Genomic DNA, 25,820 nt, shown 5'->3' with positions numbered 1-25,820 from the left:
TGGAGAAAATGCTAATATTTTAAGAGACATTTTTATCCAGATGTATAGAAAATTATAGATTTTACAACTATGGAGAAATAAATTAATAGAAGAAATGTATGGTAAATAATGGATTTCAGTCCAAAACCACTAAATGCATAAGACGTATGGAATAATGGAAAAATAAATAAAATGTTAATTTTTTTATTCATATGATCCCAAAATATTTTTAATCATCAAACAACCACAGTAAAATTAATTAATAGGAATGTGTGTGTATACAACAAAGACCAGCACACGAAGAAGACAGCCATCAAGCAGCTGCACCATGCTGAGGATGACCAAATCCGCCATCCCAGCATCATAAATCTGGATTACGCTCATCAACCACTCCAGAAACCTGGACAACCCCCCAAGAACCAACCCCCCCCCCCCCAGAGGTCCACACCACATGGGATGACATGCACTGGGCGGACGGGACCGTCACCAAGATGTTGAATGGCTGGCTCTGTCATCTCAACTGAAGATCCCCACAGACCCAAGCAGGAAAATGGAGGGGAACAAGCACATCAATCATACTACTGGCTAAATTCATGTTACATTTGGGATTCTGCAATAAAACTATTTAAATATCGCCAATTCAATAAAGTAAATACAAGTAAATGTCTTGGAAATCATTATTATGAAAAATGAACTGTCCTTCATTCAAATTTATTTCCTTTCCATCAAATAAATGTATATTTAAATGACTTATGTCCCTCTGTGAAAAGAATGTGAATCATTCAAAATTATAGACTAATCCTTGCCCAAACGCTTATGAAGGTACTAAGCTTAACGCTAATCCTGCCTCAGCTTGAACATTAACTTCTTAACTATAACTCCAGTCCCAAATCTAACCCTAAACTCTATTTCAGGCCCAAAGAGTCAGCTAAGATTTTCCATTAAAATTAAGGAAAAACTATTGGAACATCACAAATTAAATAAAGGAAATAGAAGTAAATGTGATTAATTTTGAAAAATGCATTTCACTGAAAAATATTTAAATACATAAGGATATTGTCTTATGTACCAACAGTCAAGAAAAATTGGGTCATCCAAAATCAAGGACCAACTCAAGCTCCTTAACATGGCCCTAACCATATCTCCAACATTTACCATTTGCCTGACCCTGAGCCTCTAGCACCGTATGTTAATTAATGACATGCTAGTTAATTGTGTGATTTTCTAGTAAAATGAATGAAAGACAATTTAATGAATTTACATTTATTTTAAAAGGATTTACCCATCAATTCAATCAGTAATTACTTTTAAACCATTTATATATCATTTAAACAAAGGAAACACATGTAAAAGATGCATTTCACTGAAAAATATAAATATGAAAATGCACAAGGCTTACTTCACAGACTCTTGACCTCATGGTCATCCCAGTTTAACCCTTTCCCAAGCCTGTTAATGCACTCAGCAACCCCCAGGAGATAACATCCACACCCACCAGACATGCAGGCAGGATTAAACAGGAAGGAAGGAACAGGAAGGACCAGGACTGGGAAATCACAATCAGGAAGCCACGCATATTCCCAGGAGAACTCCGACCACTCCAGGATCCAGGCCTTCAACCAAGCAGAGCTCCAGACTGACAGCTACAGGTTCCAACGCAAGGTTCCTGAAAGGGGTTTAAACACACACACACACACACACACACACACACACACACACACACACACACACGGCAAACAGAAATAGCACAACAGGGAAATTTTTTTCTTCCACATAAGGCTTTAGTATAACAGACAGCCAGTGATAACTTTTCTTACCAAAGTCACTCACACTAACTGCAACATCACCCAGGGATGGGGGTTTCAGTCCACTAGGATTACACTGACTCAGTGCTCACTAGCGCCCCCTGTTGCTTGATCTGGTGCCAGCATGTCCACCTGTTGAGCTGCGTATTAATTCCTATTGTATTTTTTTCTGCAGCATTTGCATCAGTTTGCATGTATAAAATGAAATAAAAATATCTAACACACACAGTCTGTTTTGACATGCGTAGAGCCAGTAATACAGTCGTTCTGGGCCTCGCGTTTTGCTCAAAAGTCCCAGAATGTCAAACGGAAGTGCAATCCAATCCCATAATGATTTCACATGGGTGCTGACAACAGCTACTGTTCCTAAATAATTTAGTAGAAACTCTCTAAAAAAAACCAAAACTGCCAAAGCCCTTGACTGCAAAGAAATACTCCCAGAATGCCTGTAACAGAACCTGCAGCTGCACTGAGTGCCTGTGGGCTGTGTGTCAGAGCTACAGAGAGTGCCTGACCTCGCTATTTTAGGGACACTCACCTAAGGCTCGGCATATAATTTCTGTCCCCCTTTAGGGGACCCGAGGTTCAGGAACCATTTATTGTACCATTCTGAAACCTACACTACAAGGGACACATAATAGAGGGAAAATAAATTATATATATGAAAACATTTTGACTGCAACATGATATTTTTTGCATCCAAGACACTTGTGTTTTGAACACTTAAACGTTTTTTTTTTTTCTTGCTGGGTCTCAGGGGGGGTAGTCAGCTTCTCCCACTGAATCCCTGATCTCAGCCAAAACCCAAACCACCCCACTGATCACCCCCTCCTCCTCCCACCGCCCCACACCCCACCCCCCACCCCCAGCAAGTACAGAGCCTCTGCTTCTACATTTACTGAAAAAGACACAAGTTTCCTAAGGATGTAAGATTATCCACTCCAGTCTGAAACGCTAGCAAATCCACTATGCCTGCCACCCAGATCGTTTTGGCCAAATTATCACAAAGACAACACAGGTTATAAGCACCAAATCAGCGTAGTACTGCATTACAGAACAGCAGCTGGGAGTGGGTGGTCAGGAACTATTCCAAACAAGGAGACTTGATTAACAATACAATAGACTGTTTCCTGGCTAGGGAACTGGAACATTAGACCCCCTACTGACGGGCAGATTGGTTGATTTAGGGAGGCTGGACACTGATCAAATCACATTATTTTGAATATACATTTCTGTTTCCTGCCTCAGAAAACAATGTATGAAAAACAGGTATTTAAAGACACTCAGCCCGGAGAACGAGGTTCAGACTGACTGTGAATCAAGAATATACTCCATGTATTGATAACTGCTATTCCTGTAAATAAACATTATTTTTCATCAAGCTCAAGAGCCTCTTTCTTCTCACAATGATGCACCTTTGCCTGTTCAGCACGGCCCTCCTCTGTACGTTCCTGCGCAGACATTCTCTCACTCTATCACTCTCCCTCCATCCATCACTATCCCTCCATTCGCTGCTGAAGAATCGTCTCTGCACCCGGACGCGACGCTCCAAGCTATTCCGCCCGGCGGGAAGGGACCGCGGTTTTCCCGCTTCACCTCACGGCACGTACGGCCGGGAGCGGGAGTGCGCCGTGAGTCTTCCTTACTGCCGCGGGAGAGCCGCCACTTCTTCGGTTTTTAGATTTCCCTCCATCACCGCTGACAGCCCACGGCCTTCAGCGAGGATAAATCTTTGAGCCGGGATCAGGCGACTGCCCCCCCCCCCTCCCGCTGTACTGATCCCCCCCCCCCCCCCCCTCCCGCTGCACTGCCCCCCTGTCGAGCGCTGCAAACAAATGGAGCTCCGCTCCGAGACTACCGATTGGCCACTTCCTGTTTGTTTGGCGTCTGACGGCAGTCCTGGACCTCCCGGCCAATGAGGGCAAGGCAGGTCACAATGCTCGTAAAGCAGAGTGTATTTACAGCGAGGAGAAGGAGTGAGTGGAGGAGATGAAGTGCAGTGAATTGGGGGGGGGGGGTGTGTGGAGGGGGGGGGAAGAGATTTATCAGATGGCAGCCAGTCAAGCACCCTGATTGTTGAGTGCAGAGCTTTTTGGCCACAATTCACCACCTTCTAGTGGCCGCCCAGCAGCTGAAGCTTTGAGAAAAATTCTCCCAAATTTCATTCAGAATATGACCTTGACACTTCTTCGCACTTAATTCTCTAAAGTTAGAAGCTTCATGTTTGTAATCAAGATGGGGGGAGGAGGGAGGGGTGAGGAGGGAGGAGGGAGGGGGGGAGGAGGGAGGAGGGGGAGGGGGGAGGAGGGAGGGGGGGAGTCCTTGTCCCTGTCTTTGAGGCACGTGTTTAATGAGCTCTTCGCGCCTTGCGGAGGTCAGGTTAATTAAAGCGGAAGTCGTGTCACCGTTGCGTCAGTCCCCCGTTGCGTAACGGTCTGACATTCCTGACGTCTGTGAAGGACAGAAGGTGTTCACAACTCCCTGGTGTAATCTCCCCCGTCCACAAAACGGCCGTTCCATCTCGTCTCTCCTCCGTGCGTTCCCCCCCCCCCCCCCCCCCCCCCCCCCCCCCCCCCAGAGCGGTCTCCAAGGTCGCCAAGCGATACAGCTGGTCTCTGACAGGCCCGCGAACACACCGGACCGCCACGGACCGCCAGCGTGGCCCTCCAACGCAGCGCGTCACTCAGACACCGGCGATAACCCCATTCTCTTATTGACTACCTCTCCCTCCGATGAAATCGGCCCTAATGGTCATCAGAGGTCACCTACGCACAGGCATCCAGGCCTTCACATGCAGCCCGTTTCACACACACACGCGTGCGCTTGATCACGTGTACGCCGCTGATCATTTTTTCCCCTGTTCGACACCGCGAGGCGGGCGCAGAAGGTCACGGCAGAAGCCGGGGCGCTAAGCGAGCGCATCGCTAAGGAGCCCGCCGCGCGCCGCCTGGTCACACAGCTTCGCAACGTGCCGGAGCTGATTCAGTCGCGTGCTAAGAGTCCAGATGTCGTGCTAATTGTCGAAATGTCGTGCTAAGTGCCGAAATGTCGTGCTAATTGTCGAAATGTCGTGCTAAGTGTCGAAATGTCGTGCTAAGTGCCGAAATGTCGTGCTAAGTGCCGAAATGTCGTGCTAAGTGCCGAAATGTTGTGCTAAGTGCCGAAATGTCGTGCTAAGTGTCGAAATGTTGTGCTAAGTGTCGAAATGTCGTGCTAAGTGTCGAAATGTCGCACCACGCACATTCCCTAACCCTCCATGAAGCACGCAAAACGCATCTTCATAGATCGTTCCACATCTAACTAACACAAAGCATCACTTTTATATAGCGATGAATTATGAAGGTGTTATGGCACAGCAACAAACACATGAAGGCTTTTGATATACTACTGTGAAGTCATTCATCATTCAGCTTAATTAAAATGTGTTTTTATGAAATAGGGCATATGGATATTTAACATTGATTAAATGGTTTTTGGCAAAAGATTTAATTAAGCAGCAAATGGATTGCTCATTAACCTGCAGAGAGTACATCCTGGTGACAGCCAAGGAGACGAAGCACCAGGAAGGAGCATGTGCATGGCATCCATCAAGACAACAACGCAGCTGCAAGCTGGGGGCACTGAGGAGTCAATGATCACATGTAATCACATCTATTTTTACAGCACATTTCACAGACATTTCTCACAAAATGGACCCTGGTCCAAACCCCTACAATAGAAAGCTTAGGGTGACAATGGCAGTGAAAAGCTTAAAGTTGAAACGGATTGGAAGGAACTTGGAGGGGGGCCCACCCTCCTCTGGCCAGCTCACGGTGTGGGGTTTTTTAAATGTTCAATATGATCACTCAGTCAACTTTCAGGTTAACAAATTAACGCCGGAGTGCAGTTATAAACTCCAGGGCCGTGTGAGATTGCTACGGTGGAATCCAGGCCGGGTTTACCTGAAAGGAACGCTGGCGCTGTCGAGACGGAACGAAAGGCCGTCACCGGCGGCCTCCATTTTAACGAGCCGGATCCGATAAATGTCAAAGACCCAGCAGGATCGAGCAACACTGACAGGGCCCACAAAGCACTGACGGAGTCTGAGCCTGGATGACCACTCAGAAGACCGTGACCTTTAACCCCACTGTCAACTCACTCCCACACAGTAATTGCAAACGCAGTTTCTCTCTCCGTCTCTGTGGAGAGAATCTTTTTGAGCCAAATACAAGCGATGTGAATAAGCACTGGCAGAGGCCAGAGTGCTGTCCACACCTTTTGAATGCAGACGGCAAGTACACTGCCCTGAGCCCTCAACACACACACACACACACACACACATACGCAAACACACACATACACTCACACATACATACGTACATACATACACACATTCACATGCTCACACACACACACATTCACACACACACACTCACATGCTCACATGCTCACACACACACACACACAAACATGCTCACACGCTCACACACAACACACATGCACACACACGCTCACACACACACACAAACACACACACACACACACATACACAGACACACACACACATCAGTCCCACAAGTTCCTCATCTTCTTTGAAAAGGTCTGGCTTCAGATAGCTCTCTGGACCACCCCTCTTCTGATATAACATTTATATGTTTAAACACAGGTGTACAGTCGAGCGTAGGCGCCTGCATCTGCCACAACAAGAAAATACCGCAGACAAGCAATCCAGACATGCAACACTCAACTGCTTACCTTAGCAAAGGAACAGCACAGCATTAGCACTGAATGAATCAGTAACAAACTCTGCTCAAAGCCTAGAACTCTATGAACTCTACCTGCTGTTTAAAGTTCTTCACTTGGAGTTAGTTATAAGTAGACTACGAATTAAATGAAAATGTTTATATGGACAAAAGATCTGCCGAGATCACTGTGTAAATATACGCCTCTGTAGTTCATTATTTTGTCAGTGCATTGTTATGGTATGGTAATGAACTGGCAGAGGAAGGCTCAACAGTATTGCTTTTTTTTTTCTGCCTAAGCACACATCATTAATCAGACGCAAGCGTTCAGTCGAATTTCAAAATGAACACTTTAAATGTGCCGTTGCTGGAGGATGAAATATTCCGCGAAAGTTATCGGGATTTCAATGATTCCGGTCAGCAGGCCGGTCCATTCTGGAGCTGAGAGACGCACAGCGAGCGCGAGGAACACCAAACTTCATCAGCGGGAGAACGGGGGCTAAATTACAGCAGCAGCCAATCAATGATCTGCGTCGATGTCGAGCTGTAATTAAAAATAAAAAAGTCTCTTGACGCTTGACAGCTGTTGTGTTTTTCAATCAATAATCTTGCTTTCGTCAATAAACTTGCTTTGACACTGGAGTTTTATTTATTTATTTATTTATTTATTTATTCATTGAAATAACTCTCTTGCTGCGGATTGGTCCGTGCAGCTTTTGTTTGTTCAGTTTTTGGCTATTGCTCATCTCACCCAATGACATCAGCTAGAAATCTGACTTCTGTGTCAATGTACGAAATTACCATGTAGGCTCTCTCTATTTTCCAGAGGAAAAAAAAAAAAGTTTGAGCAGAGCTGACTGGCATTGCAAGGCTGCAATACAGCGACTCTGGAACCAGGTCCCCATCTGAAAAAGGTGTGAGCGCTGTGTCCCCCCCCCTCGCCCCCCCCCCCCCCCCCCCCCGGGCTGTGATTTATTCCCCCCCCATGTAATCTCTTTCCCACTATCACACAGTTAGCTCAGGCGCTGCCGGATTAAAAGGCAGCGAACGCCGGTTTGCCAGAGACTGATAGCAGGCCCGGTGCTCCATTTTGCAAAACTTTCTCCAGCTCTATTGGTGACCTTGGGGCCTCTGTACTTTTGCAGATAAGTTACAGCGAATCAGAATTTGTCCTGTGCCGCTCCCCCCCCCATCCCCTACCCCCCTTACTCAGGCCAGGCTAAGCGGGTCCAGGGAGATTTGATTGTTTGGTGAACTTCTGAATTTTAAAATTCAAACGTATTGTTTGAATCCAGAAGCTTGGTACAATGAGATGGGGAAACTAGGGAACAGCAATAACGGAAATTGGGCTGGAAGTGTTTTCGCCATCAGGCTAAAAGAGGGAGTAGCACGTAGCAGGGTGGAATACGTTGTGCCACACCAAAAGCCAGCCCCAGGGAAAACATGCCTCCAGAATGGCAGCCATTTTGCACGCACACTGCCAATATTAGCATATTTTACTATATTTTTTTATTTAATTTTTTTATTTAATGTTTATTTGATAGGGACAGATACATTTAAACATAGATTATTTTCAAACAATATCCAATGCAATGTATCACAGCATTTATAGCATATGCTAATTTCCGATGCTTCTCCCTATAATCACACGGTCTCTCTGATGACCAAAATAAAAAAAATTAAAAAAACCCTTTTCCATCCTAAATTAAATTCAAAATGTAATGAGGAGAATGTTTTTGTTTTGTTTTTTTTTTTGTTTGGTTTGTTTTGCTTTTTTATTTCAGGGTAATATGGGCAGGTGAGCTGTTCTCAATTAGAGAAACAGAATTAATTCCTTCTGGAAACACCGAGGTCGGGGACGGCACCCGAAGGCTTTTCCTTTCCCGGTGGTGCCCAGTCAGTCCCATCATGGCCAATTTACTCCAACGAGAGGCTCGGCGTCGCTCGGAATGCCAAGCACCCTAAGAGGCAAAACACGGTGTCAGACAGCTTCAGAGCTGCAAGGGCTTTGCAAAGGACAATGCTTTTTTTATTTTAAAACCCAGTCAGAGAGAAGGATGATTTCAAAGGCCATTGCCAAAAAAACGAAAATGGCAAGACAACAAGATAAAAGGTGGGGGGGGACTTTTCACTCAGGTAAATTAGTACCTGTCTGCAGATTCTTAGAAGAAGAAGAAAAAAAGTAATCAGAAAATGTGAAATTTGTCTTTTGTTTGTCTAATGATAACTAGAAGGCGCAACCAATATACAAAAATAAATATAACAGCTCACATCACATCAGGACCAGCATACAGCATACAGATGGTGGGGGGGGGGGCAGGACTGAATTTGAGAACCATTGATATGCGGCTATATATACTGGTACATTCCAAAAATGTATATGCTCTAAAATCAAAGACCATCTCTAATGCTTACAATTAATCTTAACAATTATCCAGTTACTAAACAGATGCCGCCAAATGTAAACAAAAATAATAATAATTCAAGTCAGTCTCTTAAATCACTGTACACTACACTCCTCATATTTGAATTCTGGACTTTAGCAAATGCTGCCCATTTAATTTTTTTTTTTTTTTTTTTTCCTTTTTTCGGATTCTGTGAACCCTCCAAAGAAGACCCACCGGTGCAGAGCCTATGGACAGCCGGAGACATCTCTAACGGTGGCTGCTGATTGGACGGGTTCCAAGAGGTGCTTGAGATTCTCACCAGTCTGGCTCCTCAGATGAGTCAGCCAAGATTCCTCAAGCCGTGCCCTTTATGTCCTTTTCTGAACATTTATATCAATTTAGAAAAATGCAATTAGAGAAGATAACTGCCTCTTAGGCTCCGAGTCAAACTAAAAAAATAAAAACAAAAAAGCACTTCAGTGTTATACTCAAAAGTCAAGAATGAGGTGCATAGTCACCAAACTCAATATAAGCACGGGTTGCAAACAGCGTTCATTTTTGATCTAAAATGCCATAGAGCTGAAGCCCAGTCACATGCCTTGCGGAACTCCTGAAACCAAACGTACACTTCAGACCAACCTGGAGCCATGTTTAATTGGGTCATTTACCCACACCTGGAGGGCTATGCCCTGACTGTGCTGAGATATGACTGTGCTGAGGTACGACCGTGCTGAGATATGACTGTGCTGAGATATGACCATGCAGAGGTACGACCGTGCTGAGGTACGACCGTGCTGAGATATGACTGTGCTGAGATATGACCGTGCTGAGATATGACCGTGCTGAGATATGACCATGCAGAGGTACGACCGTGCTGAGATATGACTGTGCTGAGATATGACTGTGCTGAGATATGACCGTGCTGAGATATGACTGTGCTGAGATATGACCATGCAGAGGTACGACCGTGCATTTTAAACGATCGCGATGTGGCTGAGCTCACCCTAAGCTCTGCGACTCCTCTCAGAGTAATGCCATCTCCCCCTGGAGAGGAATAGCCACCTCACTATTTCTTTTCTTAGTTTTTTTGTTTTGTTTTGTTTTTTAAATGTTTGTTTTTGTCGTTTGTCAGCGCGGAGCCCCCATGTTGATGCCACACAGTTTTTCCCAGGGGGGGGCCTCCTGTCCCTGTTCAGATCCCACAAACACAAAGAGGCACTCGGGGGGGTTACTCTCTATATTAACACTCAACCAGACAGATATCATTTCAGTGCAGTTATCTAAGGGTCACATGCGGGGCTAACTGCGCCATGTATATCGAATTGGGAAGACAATTAGTATTTGTTTAGGAATTGATTACGCTGTGTCCAAAGGCGAAGTATTTAATTAGGATTAATGAGGTTTAGACATGCTTTGTATCTTCATGGAGGCACTCAAATTTAAACGGATTAAAAGTCAGGAGACATCCTTTGTGCCGCTAAATGCTCTCCAGCTTTCTTGCTGCGTGTCGCTCACACGTGTCGCCTCGGAGAAGCACGGTATGTCACCGGGGTCGCTGCACAGTGAATATACATCATTGTGTAAATCGGACCCATGCGCTGTACGCACCTGTGTGTCTCCATAGCAACAGACCCCACAGCAACCCCATAGCAACATCTGTGACCTCACTCAAACAGGTCTCCGTGCCTCTCGACTGAACACCTGGCTCCTTGTTGTAATGGCACACGGCCCACAGGTCACATGACATCAAGCCCACAGTTGCCGTGGGGACATCTCTAAATTCTCTCACTCTCAACCACCGAGCCACGGCTGAAGATGTGCTGCAGTTACCCTCTCTGTCTCTGGCTCACTTAGTCAAGCAAAACCCAGAAGCCTTTAGCATACACAACAGCACAGACATTCCTGCACAGTCACTGCACTGGTCTTATTAAGTAAAACACTTTAGGCAGACACTTACATTCACACACACTGCATACATTCAGACACACACTTCCATGGCCAGGCATCTTATCCAGAGACATACATTACTGAGATTCCTTTACTGAGTCCATTTATAGGGGGCAACATTAGCTCAGGAGGGAGAGCGGTCGGTTCGATCCCCGGTTCTCTGACTGTGTGGAAGTGTCCTTGAGCAGGACACCTAACCCCCCCCCCCCCCCCGTTGCTCCCAACGAGCCGCTCTGTGCCTTGCACTGTTGGTATGTGTGTGTGTGAATGTGAATGTGAGTGAATGAGAGGCATTCATTGTAAAGCGTTTTTGTGCAGTTGTTGCTGGAAAGTACGTTATATAAATGCAGTCCATTTACCATTTACCGTTACACAGCAGAGCATTTGAGGAATAAAAAAAACCAGCAGGAGGGTCTCAGGGACCATTTTAGGGACCGTTTTATGGACTGTTTTAGGGACAGTGGCAAGCTGTACTTGGTACAGACTGATGGGATTTGGTCATATTTGTACTTTGAGGCATACGGAGCAAAAACATCCAGGTCAAAAACAGAGCCAGATGCTCTCCTGCCCATTGAAAGTGGACATGGGCAGCAGTGTAGTGTAATGGGTAAGGAGCTGGTCTTTTAACCTAAAGGTCACGGGTTTGATTCCCAGGCAGGACACTGCCGTTGCACCCTTGAGCAAGGTACTTCACCTGCATCGCTCCAGTATATATCCATGTGTATAAATGGATGCGATTCAAATGCTATGTAAAAAGTTGTGTGAGTCACTCTGGATAAGAGCTTCTGCTAAATGCCTATAATGTAATGTAATGTAATGTAATGACTTGCTTCACAGGGACTAGCTTGACATAAGGAGAGATGTAGCATTCTAAGCTGAGAAAGACAACACCTTTAATGAAGCTAGGAGACCGACATTTGAACAAATAACCCCTAACCCTAACCCCACTTACTTGCACACATTATTTCACCACATGCATCTCAAATCCCCCAGTGATTTAAGCAGGACCGTGCCACAGACACCTGCAGTTGTCCAGCGTATTAAGATTGACCTGCCTCCGCCTTCTAGAAACAGTGTGCAGAGCAACCCGTGGTGCAGCCGTCAAGCTTCGATTGAGTCGCACCGACAGATTAATGAAATAGGACGTGTGAATTAGCTCGACTTGACAGACACTAATTTATTGTGTTAGAGGCTGAGGCCGGGAATCCCAATTACACTCAGTGCGCTCAGAATACCGATGATTCGGGAGACCGAACTCATCTCATCTCCGATTCCAGTGGCGTCACCTCGGCCGTTCAAAGATGAGCCATATCAAACGTGTTAACGCAACTCCAACGGTCCATCGGGGGCGGGGGGGGGGGGGGGGGGGGGGGCGGGGGCGAAACAGCGCACCAAAGCCTCCTCCAATAAAGGCGAAATGACAAACTGTGTTCCGGAATGTCAGGGAGCGTTCTCTGTTGTCGTCGTCGTCGTGGTAAACTGGAAGTTAGTGTTCCGAAACCACGGGCGCTTCCCCCCTCCACGGCTGGAGCGTGCGGGGGCGCTTTGAAGTTGCGTTTTCGCCCAAGACCCAAACGAAACGAAGCCGAGCGGCGTTATGAACGCAAGATGAAAAGGACCGACACGGAGACGCAGGTCCCTCAAGTCCGGCTCGTAGTCTCAGAGCAGCCAGTTTGAAACGACAAGCGCCTGAGCGGGTTATGATCAAACAAACGAGACCCCCGAACTCCCCCCGCCCGCCCCACCCGACCCCCCTCTTCTCTAAAGCCGTAATTTAGATCTAGCAGGACTTCATAACTATTCGTACCCAACCTCCTGACACTCACCTGATCTGAATGGAGCATTAAGCCATGGCTTTACGCAGGAGTTTCTAAAAAGAAATTATTGCCCAGATTTAATTCATTAAATATCCTTTGATTTAGCTGGGGAAAGTTATGGCCCAGGGAGCAAGTCACCATTGGGCACCATTAATCACTGTCACCCAGTTCAATGTTATATTAGTATCCCGCAACGTTCAGTGGAACGCTGGGTCTGCTCGAAACAATGTTGCCTGCGGCTCTAAACTCCGCCCCTACAAGGTTTTCGTTTCTTTTTTTCCTTTTTGTTGTGGTGGCCACTATAGATTTTTGTTCACTTTGTATTCCACAAACAGTGACAGGAGCAGGCATTCCCGGGAGGGCAGCTGGCCTCCAAAGGGAAGGGACTTTTTAATCTGGTGGGTGGGAAAAGGAGGGAAATGCCATTCGGAATCAGACCCCCTTCCTGGAGTGACCCCACACCTGCGGCTCTGACACACACCTGGAGGCACGACAAGGTGACCTTGGAATGGGGGAGTGGGTCATGTGACATGACTCATGTCAGGATTTGTAGTGGATGCTAGAGTCAGGTAACATTGGGGCGGGCGTGGGATGGGGTGGTCGGGAGGGTGAGGGGGTTACGTCGGATTCTCTGATGGTTGCGAGACTATGTGTTTGCCTTTTTTTCGCCACTTCCTGGAGAGTATTTACGGGCAGAGAATAGTCTGGGGTAGGCAGCGGGAATTATTGCTCTGGCGAGAAGCCCACCTCTGCCATATGCTGTACCTGAAGATAAGCCAAGCAGTCTCAGCGGCACAGAAACACTGACTACATTTGGCCATGGATCAGGAAGTAATTAATCAGATTATTATTATAATTTTTATTCGTCTGATTTTTGGGCTGGCTTTGTTGCCAGTTTGTTTTTTTTTAGGGCAGGGGGAGACAGAGGGTGAAAATGAATGAATGAATAAATGAATGATTACCACATTCCTTTTCAGAAATAAATAATGTCCATTATTATTAACCCTGCAGTTGATGTCACTGTCTGCTTCAGTGTGAGCCATGGCATCACAAAAACCTTTTTTTTTTAAGGTGTCACTCTTTGGTGATCATATCTACCATTTCCTGTTGATGGACATGCACTGGGCACTGCCCAGCAGTGACAGTCATAAAAGCCCATTATCTCTCTTCACCTCTTTCTGATGCAGACGCGGAGCCCGGTACTCCACCCGAGCCTGTTCTCCCCTCTCCGCAGTCAGCCGCCTTCCCTCTCACACGGACAAAGCAGGACCACGGCGTCCTTGTCCTCATTTGGCCGTTATCTCAGCGAGGAAATAAGTTTGGCGAACGGGAGGGTGTTCCCTTCAGCAAGAGCATCCCCTTTCAACGGACCTCTGGACTGTGGCATTCACACTCATCATAGGATAATTAAACCAGATGGCTAATAAATAATACTTTTTAATAAAAAGAATAGCGTTATTGTATTCCCATTACTCTCATATTTCTATTCCCATTAAATTCCGCAGTTTGTAAGGCCCAATGACACATGTAATCACATCCCATCACCGCACTGTCATCTCGGAATTTGGGAGCGTGCTCACGATCATGCATGCAGTCAGGTGCATGCTATCCAAGATGCATGCAGCCAGCCCGCACTTTTTACTGCACCAGAGGACTGCGCAAGTGGGGTAGAAGGCATGGGGCACCCGCAGTAACCCCAATTGCCCAGCAGCGACGCAGGGGCAACAGACTGCTGGGTGAAGCCCTTTCTTCCTAAAGTACGCCAGAGCCAATTACTCACCGCACTATGGAACGCATCACACAACAACATTAAGGCTCAAAACCATTTGTCTGTGCGGGGCAGAGGATTGCAATGCTGTCTGTGGAAAGTTGTCTGCATTTACGTACATTAGCTTGTCTGGGTTTACGCACATTAGCAGGCTTCCAATGAAAACGAAACCTCCAAACGTGGATAACTGCCAACGTCAAACTGCGCTGTTATTTGTCACCTCTGAAACTTCACTGGTAAATTTAATCAAGAGCAGAGATAAGTGCACTCCCGCCATTGATTCGCATTCACGTTTTTATAGCTGCCCAGCATACAAAAAGCACGCAGCCTGAGAACTGCAGCCAAACGAAGAGCTAATAACCTAAAAATCCAAATGAAAGTTTTCCATTCAACAGGAGAATTTTGCAAAGTTGCATTAACAGAGTTAGCAATAACTTAAAACAAATTTTTTTAGTGATAGTTATTTTTTATATTGACAGGAAAGGGTAAAAGAATATTACCAATAAGGTTCCCTCACTCAACTCATCCATATTAATTGAGATATTCTACTGAAGGAGTTTTTTTTCCCCCACTTTACATCATATATCCTTCCCATCATGCTTTGCACACACCATATTACCATAAACCATTCCCCTCCCAGTGATCCATATTCAAGTCTAAATGTCCATTTTACAACAGCATTAATCCTTCGGAGGCTTATGAGTCTGATAAAATGTTTAAGAGAAATACAGAAAGAGATGGAAAATTATTTTCTGAATGATGGAGGGTTGGAATAGCATTGCTGTTCCAGAGCACTCTGGGTGAACTTCATCATTCAGGGGGGGTTATTGAAATATTCCTTCACTACTGCAGAGCTGGATATATTATTATTATTACACAGAGTTATTGAAACAATTCTGCGGAATATGAGGTTGCCTCTGACAGGAGGGCAGAATGGTTTATCTTCCGTGCCGTGTGGAAAATGGGGCACTCTGTAAAGATGAATGTCTTTAAAGACTCTGATGATGTACCCAGAGTTTCAGGCATACCAGGTGCACGATCCTGCAGTCCAGTGTGTCCAACATCAGCTGCCTGTTCGGCTGAAGATGCTGCTGCACACACACACACACACACACACACACACACGTACACACACACACATACACACATACACACGTATACTCACACACATAAACACAAACACACACACACATACACACACACACACGTATACTCACACATACACTCACACACACACAAACACAAGCACACTCACACACGCACACACACGTGCACTCACACACACACTCACACACATAAACACAAACACACACACACACACACACACGTATACTCACACATACACTCACACACACACAAACACAAGCACACTCACACACACACACACACACACGTACACTCACACACACACGTACACACACACACACTTACACACACACACCCACACATACACTCACACACATAAACACAAACACACACACGCACACACACGTATACTCACACATACACTCACACACACACACACACACATAAACACAAGCACACACACATGCACACATGCAAAAACACAAACGCACATAGACACACATTTCTAAAGCTACCTTCCCCTCTCTTTTAATGGTTACTACTTAATAGTCATAAAACACCCAGTATTGTGTATGTGTAGAGCCATGCCTTCAAAGCAGTTCATGAGTATTTTACTGACAGCTCTGAAACCCTCTTAGGCAGCCACTGTATATTCATCAATCCCATCAGGCTGTGCGGCAGAGAATGTTTCAGGAAGCACCACAGAAGAACATCAAGTCCCTCAACAGTTCACTCAAACGCTCTCTTTCCGTTGTATGCTTAGCGCTGCGAGTGGCATTCTCTGTTTGCAGATTAATTTTAACGGTATTTAATTATGCATGATGCAACATAATTAAATTGTTTAGTTCTAGCTCTAATAGCCTCCAAGGGTGTTTTTCTTCCTTTATTTTTCGTTAGATCAAAATGAACGGCTGACTTGTAAACCCAGACTATTTATTATTCTATTTGAATTCTTCTTCTTCTCTTTTGGCCAAGTCTAAAAAGCCCTACAAGTGATGTCACCTCTAACAATGCCTTAGCGACCGACCGAGCGACCGACTCCCCCCAACGAACCAACAGCTGCTCTCCATCGCCACTAGATGGCAGTAGCAAGGTGGCCGACCACATCGCCCACTGTGCTGTTTCAGACAGAGTCTTGTATTTCATTTACCGATGATTTACAGCACAGCGGTGCCATTAAGGCTACACGGCGCTGAGAGGGTGTCTCCCCCCCAAACCCCCACCCCCCCATCCCCCCCCACCCCCGCCTCGTCTCTCATTACACCCCCCTGCCAAGGCCGACAGAGAGACTATGATGGCTTTCCACAGATTTTACAGCTAACTCTGTGCAGGCAGGGGATGCCTAGGGCCACTTAGGAAAACGAGCGTTACTCAGCTCATTGACAAATGCATTACAGGCATTTAGCAGACGCTCTTACCCACAGCGACTTACAGGACGTACACACAGCATTTACACTGCATCCCCCAGCCCGTCCCTTCCACCGCTGGGGGGGGTCGATACATTTATGTGTGCATGAATATTATTAAGCGCAATTATGACTTTGACACTTAGTTCACACTTAAACTAAATTAGAAATAGCCCTCTGAGAACCAATTTAACATTTTGAAAAGGAGAATATAGAGATATTATGCAAATATTCAGAGACCATGTATTTTAAATAGAGCGTTTAATAAAAATAATAAATTATAAACCCCCAGATGGAGTTTGGGTGAATGAAAGGTAATTTGTATCTACGGTAGCCTGGAATTTCAATACCACCGAAGGACCTCATCGAGCTTGCAGTGTCACCTTCAGGCGAAACATAACTTTTTAATCTTAAAATGAAAGTCAGCCAGGCAGCCAATGATCTGCTGGGGACCATGGGCATGGTCAAGACTGCTACAATGTTACACAAAAGTTTTGATCCTTTGAAGAGTAGTAACTCTACTCTTCCAAAGGGTTAAAGTGTTGCTCTTGGGGATGCTGAATTCTAGAATGGGCAGCCCACAGGGTTCCAAGCCATTATACTGGGCAACCTGTCATCACAACCTTCTCAAACTCCATTACAATACACTGGATTCTATGGTTGCTCCTATGGTTGTGCACAACATCTGGTGCATTGTGGGCCGCTGCATACAGCCTGCAGCATGTTAAAACACGGTTTTTTTTTATTATCATTATATAGTGCCTGCAGGCAATCGTCTCAGCGCCAGAACCACCCCCCCCCCCCCCCACCTCATGAATAAAGGATCCAAGTTCACTGCTCGTTTACTCTCATCACTCAAATTCTGCAATGGGATATCTCATCAGTAGGAAAACATCATTCTCAATGTGCGCCATTATGATTCTGCATTTAAGATTCCGTGTGGAAAACCTATGAAAACATCCACTGTGACCACATGCAGTTCTATGGATGTTAGCATTTCATATTCCATTTCATATATTTTTTTTTTTTTTTTTAAATACATATTTAAAATATTGAAATGGGTCGCACAGAGTAATATTCCAAACGATTGAAGATGGAAGATACCGAAGGGTAAGAATGAGGAACAGGATCCATTACATGGCACAGCTTGTCAGGGTCCCTTATATTGCACGATTAGATTGCATTTTGCTTCGTGGTGAACAAGCACAGATGATGAAAAGGTCCAATGAAGGTCCTTTGCTCTTGATGGTTACTCTCCCAGTCGAATCGCTGCACGCTGGTAACGTTCATTTCTAAAGCGCTCCATCATTCTAATATGCCCCCCTCCCCCCCCCCCCACCTCAGGTAATTCAAAGTAGGAAGCATAATGAGTTAGGCACTGACATACTGAACAAAAAAAACGCTGCTGTTCGTGCAGAATTGGGTCCACGGCTCGCAATGTTTGCGTGTGCGAGAGACGAGCAGATCAAAAATCATTTCACACCTGCAGAAACATCGAGCAGCCGTCGGATTAAATTGGATTGGCTGCCTGTGCGAAAGGCCAAGACACTCCGTATACAGGTCTGATGGAACTCCTGCCTCAGAAAAGTACGCTGCGCACCGCGCGGCTACTCTGAACGTTATCTTCAGCAGTCAGTCAGTCCCATTCGAGGGCTTCGAAATTAAAACAGAAGTCATCCATTTTGAACGAAGGGCAGACTCGTCATATGCAAGAGGAAACTGCCAGTTAAAGCCTATCGTTGTGAATTCATTTGCACGCCCAATCGGCATTGAGAGGACAGGAATAAGTAATTGCCCCTTGCGTTGTCATGACATCATTTCATAATGAGATCGGGGGGCACTGCGAAGCAAATGTGGTAAGTACTATGGCTTTTCCGTTCTTTTCCCGCCTTTTCAACTTTTGTCAGTTGGAATGCGCGTTCCCGAATTGCTGCCACTTCTTTTCACGCCACGGTCACGCCGAGTCAAGCCCACACAGACGTGAGTCGGAGGAAGTAACTTTCAGCACAGCTCAACAGGGTAACCGTGTTCACCCGACCGACCAGCAGGGGGCGGTGGAGCGCTCTCCCTGGGTGACACCAGCATGGGTCACTCTACCTGCTGGCCACAGTGAGTACGGGTATGGTGCAGATTCAATACCCGACCGCAGTAACATGTTACTGACATTGGTTTCTGCACTGTTCAAACGTGTCACTTTAATCAAGGTTTTCCCATCTTTCTTTAAGAAATATAAAACGTTTGTGTCACAGGCGGCTGAGGTATGGCGAAATAGAAAAAATGAAACTTTTTGGCCTCGTTTTCTCCCTCGCTCAACTCATAAGTTTCAGCGTTGCCATGGGGACCTCGCGGCATGAGGTCCTTCAGAAGCAGCAGATGCCGCCAACAGGAGCGGCAAAGCATTCATCAGCAAGTCAACACCAGGCCTGCGGGCACGCTGTGTCAGTAGGACACACACACGCACACATGCATACACACACTCACACACGCACACACACACGCACACACACACTCACACACACTAACACACACACACACACACACACACACGCACACACGCACACACACGCTCACACGCACACACGCACACACGCACACACGCACACACGCACACACGCACACACACACACACACTCACACTCACACACACACACACACACACACACACACACACACTCACACTCACACACACACACACACGCACACGCACTCACACGCACACTAACACACACACGCACACATGCACACACACGCACTCATGCACACACACATACACTCTCACACACACACACACACACACACTCACACTCACACGCACACACACACACACACTCACACTCACACTCACACATTCACACACACTAACACGCACACATGCACACATGCACACTCTCACACACACACACTCTTGCACACACATGTTATCATGCAGGACAGCCAGCATGGCTGCCTTAACAATTCATTGTTATAAATAAATAAAACGTAAAAAGACTATATTAATAGTCAGGTGAAGCTAAGAAACAGTCCGGTATGTTCTTTCATCTGTGTGGAATGCCATTTTCACAGTGCTACAGATCCTCATTAATGTGCTACTTTCTAATTAAACTAATAAGTTCTGTGATCTCGGGTATCCCACAATTCCCTGCGTCTAACACTGCCTGTTCACCATTCACACAAGATGGACAGAAACCTTTCACTAATGACCACAGGTAGAATACCTTCCCACAGACACAGCAACAGTGCAGCTGTGGGCAAATAAAACGACACAGAACAAAATTCTAAATTTGCAAAGGTACACACACTTTACCAAAACAGAATCAAGTGTGATCTTTGCCAGAGCACTGTAACAAATATTAATCCCAGGAACAATAATTAATGACTTGAGTAATGGTAAATGCATGACAGGGTATAAATTTAATTTATTGCAGGCAGGATTAGATTTTTTTTTTTAAATGATCCTTGATGAGGAACACTCAGCTAAAACAACTACAGATGGATAATCCTGCTACTTTGGCTAATACTAACGAAACACTTGTGTCATTAACTTTTTTTCAATTATTGTATTGTTTTAATGTTATCTTGGACCCTAACTTATTGAACGGCTTGCTCCCACTCAGCCAGAACACCCTTATTAAAGAGATATTGATCTCAGTGGGGCTCTCCTGGTGAAACAAGGGATAAATAAATAACATGAAAATAAATAGTAAAGAAGCCAGGAAATGTAGAATCCTCCACCTCTCTCACAGCAATTTACACTGATTCTGTGTTTAGAGTGTCTATCCCCGAACCACAGGCTGTGTGTAGTAATGGTGCTCCATGCCAAAAAGCGTTTTTATCTATTCTGGTAGAGAAAGACATTAGCGGGGGCCAGACATAGGGTGTTCAAAAGGTACATTAGGCTTTCCAAATGTGTTCCAAGGCCCTTTTTTTTTTGCCTAAATATGGAGCGGAGAAGAGGAGGTCTTCTTTCATGACACGACTGCTATTGTGTTATGTGCTAGCCAGGATTTCGCTACTTTATTTATTCAGTAACACTTTCACTGCTTACAGACCTGCCATTTACACAGCTAAATATGAAGAGGCACCATTCAGATTACACACCTCACTTAAGAGGACCCTGACAGCGTTTCAGTGTTCAGCATTCTTTCTTCTTTGTGTGAAGAATTTTATGGGAACCCCAACAATCCAGGATATTCATATCACTTGGGTTCTAGTCCATTCCCTTAAAGAAGCAGGACCTGCTCAGTGGTAGCTCTGCGCTCAATGCGTGCTATTCAGCATGGCCGCAGTTGATGGTGTTCACAGGTAGGGGGCGCCCTTGTTCACCAGCTTGGGGTTAATGGCATTGGAGTGCTCTCGCTGGTGAGGCTTCCAAGGAAGGCATTTGTCATTTCAGGCTGCGCAAGCCTTCGACCTGGGAACTTCTTTCACACCGTATTATTATCCAAACGTAAACTATTTTCTAACTCTCTTGGAACCAATAGACGGATAAAGTAACAGCCTGCTCTAGCCGTAATTCATCAACCTTGGTTTGGCAAGTGAAATGACACGTGCTGTAGTTCACTTGCACGCCTGGGACTTGGACAGCCTGGGAAATGGCTGTTTCTTTATTTCTTCTCTCTTCGTTTTACACAAATGGTTAGTTTTGTTTTCTTTGTATGGGCTCATCCAGATATTACCTCCTCATATTCCCCTTTTCCCTTTTCAATATCCTTTGTATTACCTCCTTCATCTTTATCTTTGACTGTTCATACGCATGAACTTTTTATAGGCTGGCTGTCGAGGGACTGACTGCTTTCTTCATGACAGGCAATCCGTGGAGAATACCCACGAACAGTCAGGTGGATCACATGACGCAGTGTGCTCCACTGAGAACCAATTATTGCGGCATCCTCCATTTTGAAATACGCTCTGGTCGTACTGCATATTATATTACATCCAGCAGGGAGGTCGGGTCACACCCTTACCCGTCCTCACTGAACGTATGCAATTACACTTCATTAGAGTGTGGCGCACCAGAGCTTGCACTGCACCCGTTCGCATATTCAGAAAAGGTTTTTAATCTGCTGAATTCGGAATTTAATTAGCGAGCAGGGCAACCTTTTCAGAAAATACCAGTGGCGGCATTGTAAATTCATTTATTCATATGCGTGCACAAAATTAGCTGCCTTTTTTCTTGCCGTTTGGATTTTAAAGCCAGGTTGTTCATTGCCCTTTTGCACGAAATAAAATGGAGTTCTTCAGCTTGGCTGGAGGGAGAACGTGGTGCTTTATTGGGGTTAATGGTGAACTCAGCGGAGTCGTTCTCCACTGATAACATGCAAATGAGCTCCGCGTCGCACCACATAACATTGCTCACAAAAAAAATACTTTTTTCACGTATATGCTTGTATTGTTTTAATGTTATCTTGGACCCTAACTTATTGAACGGCTTGCTCCCACTCAGCCAGAACACCCTTATTAAAGAGATATTGATCTCAGTGGGGCTCTCCTGGTGAAACAAGGGATAAATAAATAACATAAAAATAAATGTAAAGAAGCCAGGAAATGTAGAAACCTCCACCTCTCTCATAGCAATTTACACTGATTCTGTGTTTAGAGTGTCTATTCCCGAATATATATATATATATATATACATATTATGCTGTATTAGCATATACAGGCAACATTGGCTATTATTTAAATATGTTATGGAAAAATCCTTGTGTAAACATATTCCCCACTGCATTCAATGAAACCAGGCTTCTGAAAATAAGAAATAAAACCAAGTCTCACAGAAGCCTGTACATATAAATGACCTAAAAACTGCACACAAGTGCAAAAACACTTCAGTGCTGCAGCTGGTATGGATCTCATCACACTGCAGGGTCACTGTGTGAAGTCGTAAGCAACAGGTGAGCAGCAGCCTGCTCCCACAGCTACCTGCCCCAGCTCTCACAGCTACCTGCCCCAGCTCCCACAGCTACCTGCCCCAGCTCTCACAGCTACCTGCCCCAGCTCCCACAGCTACCTGCCCCAGCTCTCACAGCTACCTGCCCCGGCTCCCACAGCTACCTGCCCCAGCTCTCACAGCTACCTGCCCCAGCTCCCACAGCTACCTGCCCCAGCTCTCACAGCTACCTGCCCCAGCTCCCACAGCTACCTGCCCCAGCTCTCACAGCTACCTGCCCCAGCTCCCACAGCTACCTGCTCAGCTCCCACAGCTACCTGCCCCAGCTCTCACAGCTACCTGCCCCAGGTATGGGCAAGGCAGCCAGGGGGGCCTCGTTTCTGCCCTGTAAAAGATTCCCCACCAAGCGCACACTGCCCCCATCTCCAGCCATGACAGCAATGCATTCTGGGACTGGCCCTGGGACCCACACAGGTGGCCTGCAGTCAGCGGATGACTCAACCCTGAGTCTCGCCCTGCAGTGTCTGACCTACATCCGTGCCCACATATCGCTATGGCGACGCCCCCCCCGAGCACCGACCCCCATTAATGAGGATGTGAACTGTTGAGACCGGCGTCGCCCTCTCCCACAGCGCGTAGCAGAGCCTACCCATCAGCCCCTGCTCAGACGCCAGCGCCAGCGGGCGTGTCTGCGGCCCCCGCTCCGTGGGTCCCGCGCTCAGGTCAGACGGTACCGAGCCGAGCCGAGCCGAGCCGAGCCGAGCCGGCACCACCGGGCCACGAGAGTAATGAGCAGCCCTGGGCTGGGCAGCACCGGGAGACAGTGGGATCCCCTACAGCTGGGGGGGAGGGAGGAGGGAGAGGAGAGGGAGGAGGGAGAGGAGAGGGAGGGGAGAGGGAGGGGAAAGAGAAACAGAGACAGGGGAGGAGAAAGGGGCAGGGAGAGAGAGAGGGGAGGGAGGGGAATAGAGAGGGAAGGGGGAGAGAGAGAGAGAGGGGGAGAGAGAGAGAGGCAGAGAATAAAATTGTAATTGCTATTTTTTAATTGGTGATGGTGGTTCCACACAAAGTGGCAAAAAATGTAGTCTTGTGTGTTACTATGCTAGACCTTAATTAAGAGTACTGTTAGAAATAGAATGGCTCCATTTTGAAATATCACTAACAGACTCCTTGTTTTATATCCTTTTAAATAAACTGTCACATACGTCTGGCCAGTTTGTACCTCTCGTGTATCATGTCAATGAATCAACTCAATTCAATGCATCTCCATCCACATTCGTTTATAGTGAATACATATCAACCACTGGATGAGAAAAATATGGGCCTATAGAGTGGGAAAACTGGTAGAGGAAGGGAGCAAGACAATAAAGCAAAAAAGATAAGAAGAGAGACAAGAAAGAGGAGAGGCAGAAAACCAAGACAGAAACAGATCAGAGAGGGGGAGATGAGAGACCACAGAGATGTTATCTGGTTTGTGTGTGAATACAGGAGTCTCAAACGCTGAACACACTTCAGACAAAATAAGGAAGCTTGATTACGGCAGTAAAGCTCCCCTTCCAGACATTTACAGTTACAGAGTCATCCAAGGACACTGGCCCTGTTGGACAAGTATGGCGTTAGTGTTTACTGTTACAGTTTTCACTGTTACAGTGTAACTGTTAAAGTGTTCACTGTGTTACAGTGTTACTATTGACAGTGTTCACACTTGGTGTCTATCGTTTGTTCACTGTTACATTGTTAAAGTGTTCACTGTTACAGCGTTGCTATTACAATGCTCACTGTTACTAATCTTGCAGTACTGTTAAAGTGTTCAGTCACAGTGTTACTACTGCTTATTCTTAGTTTATCCCCAGTGACATGGCTTTATATTATTTGTTTTGTGTCTGGTAAATTGCAAAAACTTAGCTTCCTTGAACCTTGATCTTGGCTATAGAAATATGGCTCCTCTGTGGATGCAGAAGTTGAGTAGGGAAAATTTGTCACGGGGACGGTGCTCTCCTTTTCCCAGAAGTTTGTATGCAAGAAGGCCTACTCGGTGCTGTACTGGGCCCCACCGGCACTGACTTGAGATCTACATTGTGTGGACTATTGTGTGGATTATTTTTTAAAAATACAACTTTTTTTACTTCTAAAACCAATTTTTATTTACCAACAATTAGGCCTACATGTTTCGCTATAATAACAAGTATCTCAGGCGGCAGTATTAATAAAAACAGTGCATATAAAGTAACTTTTTCACAAGTGAAGAGCTCTCTGTAAACAGCTGAAGAAGCCGTTGTTTGTTATTAGCTAGCTAGCCGGCTGACAAACAACTTAAAATATTAGCCAAACATCTTTCTGTCCTGAGCAAAACCACCCGCGCACCCATAAGGAAAATACAAAACAACAATTCCAGAATGCAACCGAGACATCAGTTCCACAAGTAAGCACAAAAAAGAAGTGTTTAGCACGCAACCAAACAAAAGCACGAGTTTCTCTGTAAGGTAGGCTAAATAACGTTAACAGCGAACATCAGCCGTTTAGAACACTGGGACAGTAAAGCGAAGGCCGTGAATTTCTTTGAACTTGACCATTCAGCTAGCAGCAGCAACTCTGGAAGTTAATTTTCAAAAAGTTCTTGCCTACTTTTTAAAAACGGTTTTCAACTCACTTGAGCCGTTGAATTCCGTTTGGCCAACCGGATTCAACCGAAGTCCCGTGACTTGGACAGGCGCAGGTAGCCATGGGTGCGTGTGCGCGCGTCTACTATGCGCATACCATTACATTGACTTAAACAGTAGCCTACATATTTCACTGGGGGTCGTGTCCCTCCTCCCAAATGAGGCCAAGTAGCCTACTAATTTGTGTGGTGTGAGATTTAGAAATATGCTGCGAGAGAACGGGGATATAACGTGACACTTAATCAGATTGTCGAGTAACACTTTTAGGCCTACCTATGTTTTGGCTTGATCTTGCTTATAAAACAAAAACAATTATCTGTCAGTTTCTGTAAAATGGGCTGATCCGTGATGAAGTCA

At 45.7% G+C, this 25,820-nt stretch overlaps 1 long non-coding RNA gene across 1 annotated transcript; it reads right to left on the bottom strand.

The window, feature by feature from the left end:
* Positions 1-396: 396 nt before the first annotated feature.
* Positions 397-25,621, bottom strand: LOC118227049. Its single transcript, XR_004765150.1, has 4 exons — positions 25,454-25,621; positions 23,453-23,642; positions 1,475-1,645; positions 397-499 (listed from the first exon to the last, which is right to left on the bottom strand). It is a non-coding gene; the product is annotated as an uncharacterized LOC118227049 (long non-coding RNA).
* Positions 25,622-25,820: the final 199 nt, after the last annotated feature.

This window comes from Anguilla anguilla, chromosome 5 (genome assembly GCF_013347855.1).
Source record: "Anguilla anguilla isolate fAngAng1 chromosome 5, fAngAng1.pri, whole genome shotgun sequence".
NCBI classification, from domain to species: Eukaryota; Metazoa; Chordata; class Actinopteri; order Anguilliformes; family Anguillidae; genus Anguilla; species Anguilla anguilla.
Note: the sequence above shows the minus strand (reverse complement) of the source record. Positions and strands in the feature narration are given on the sequence as shown.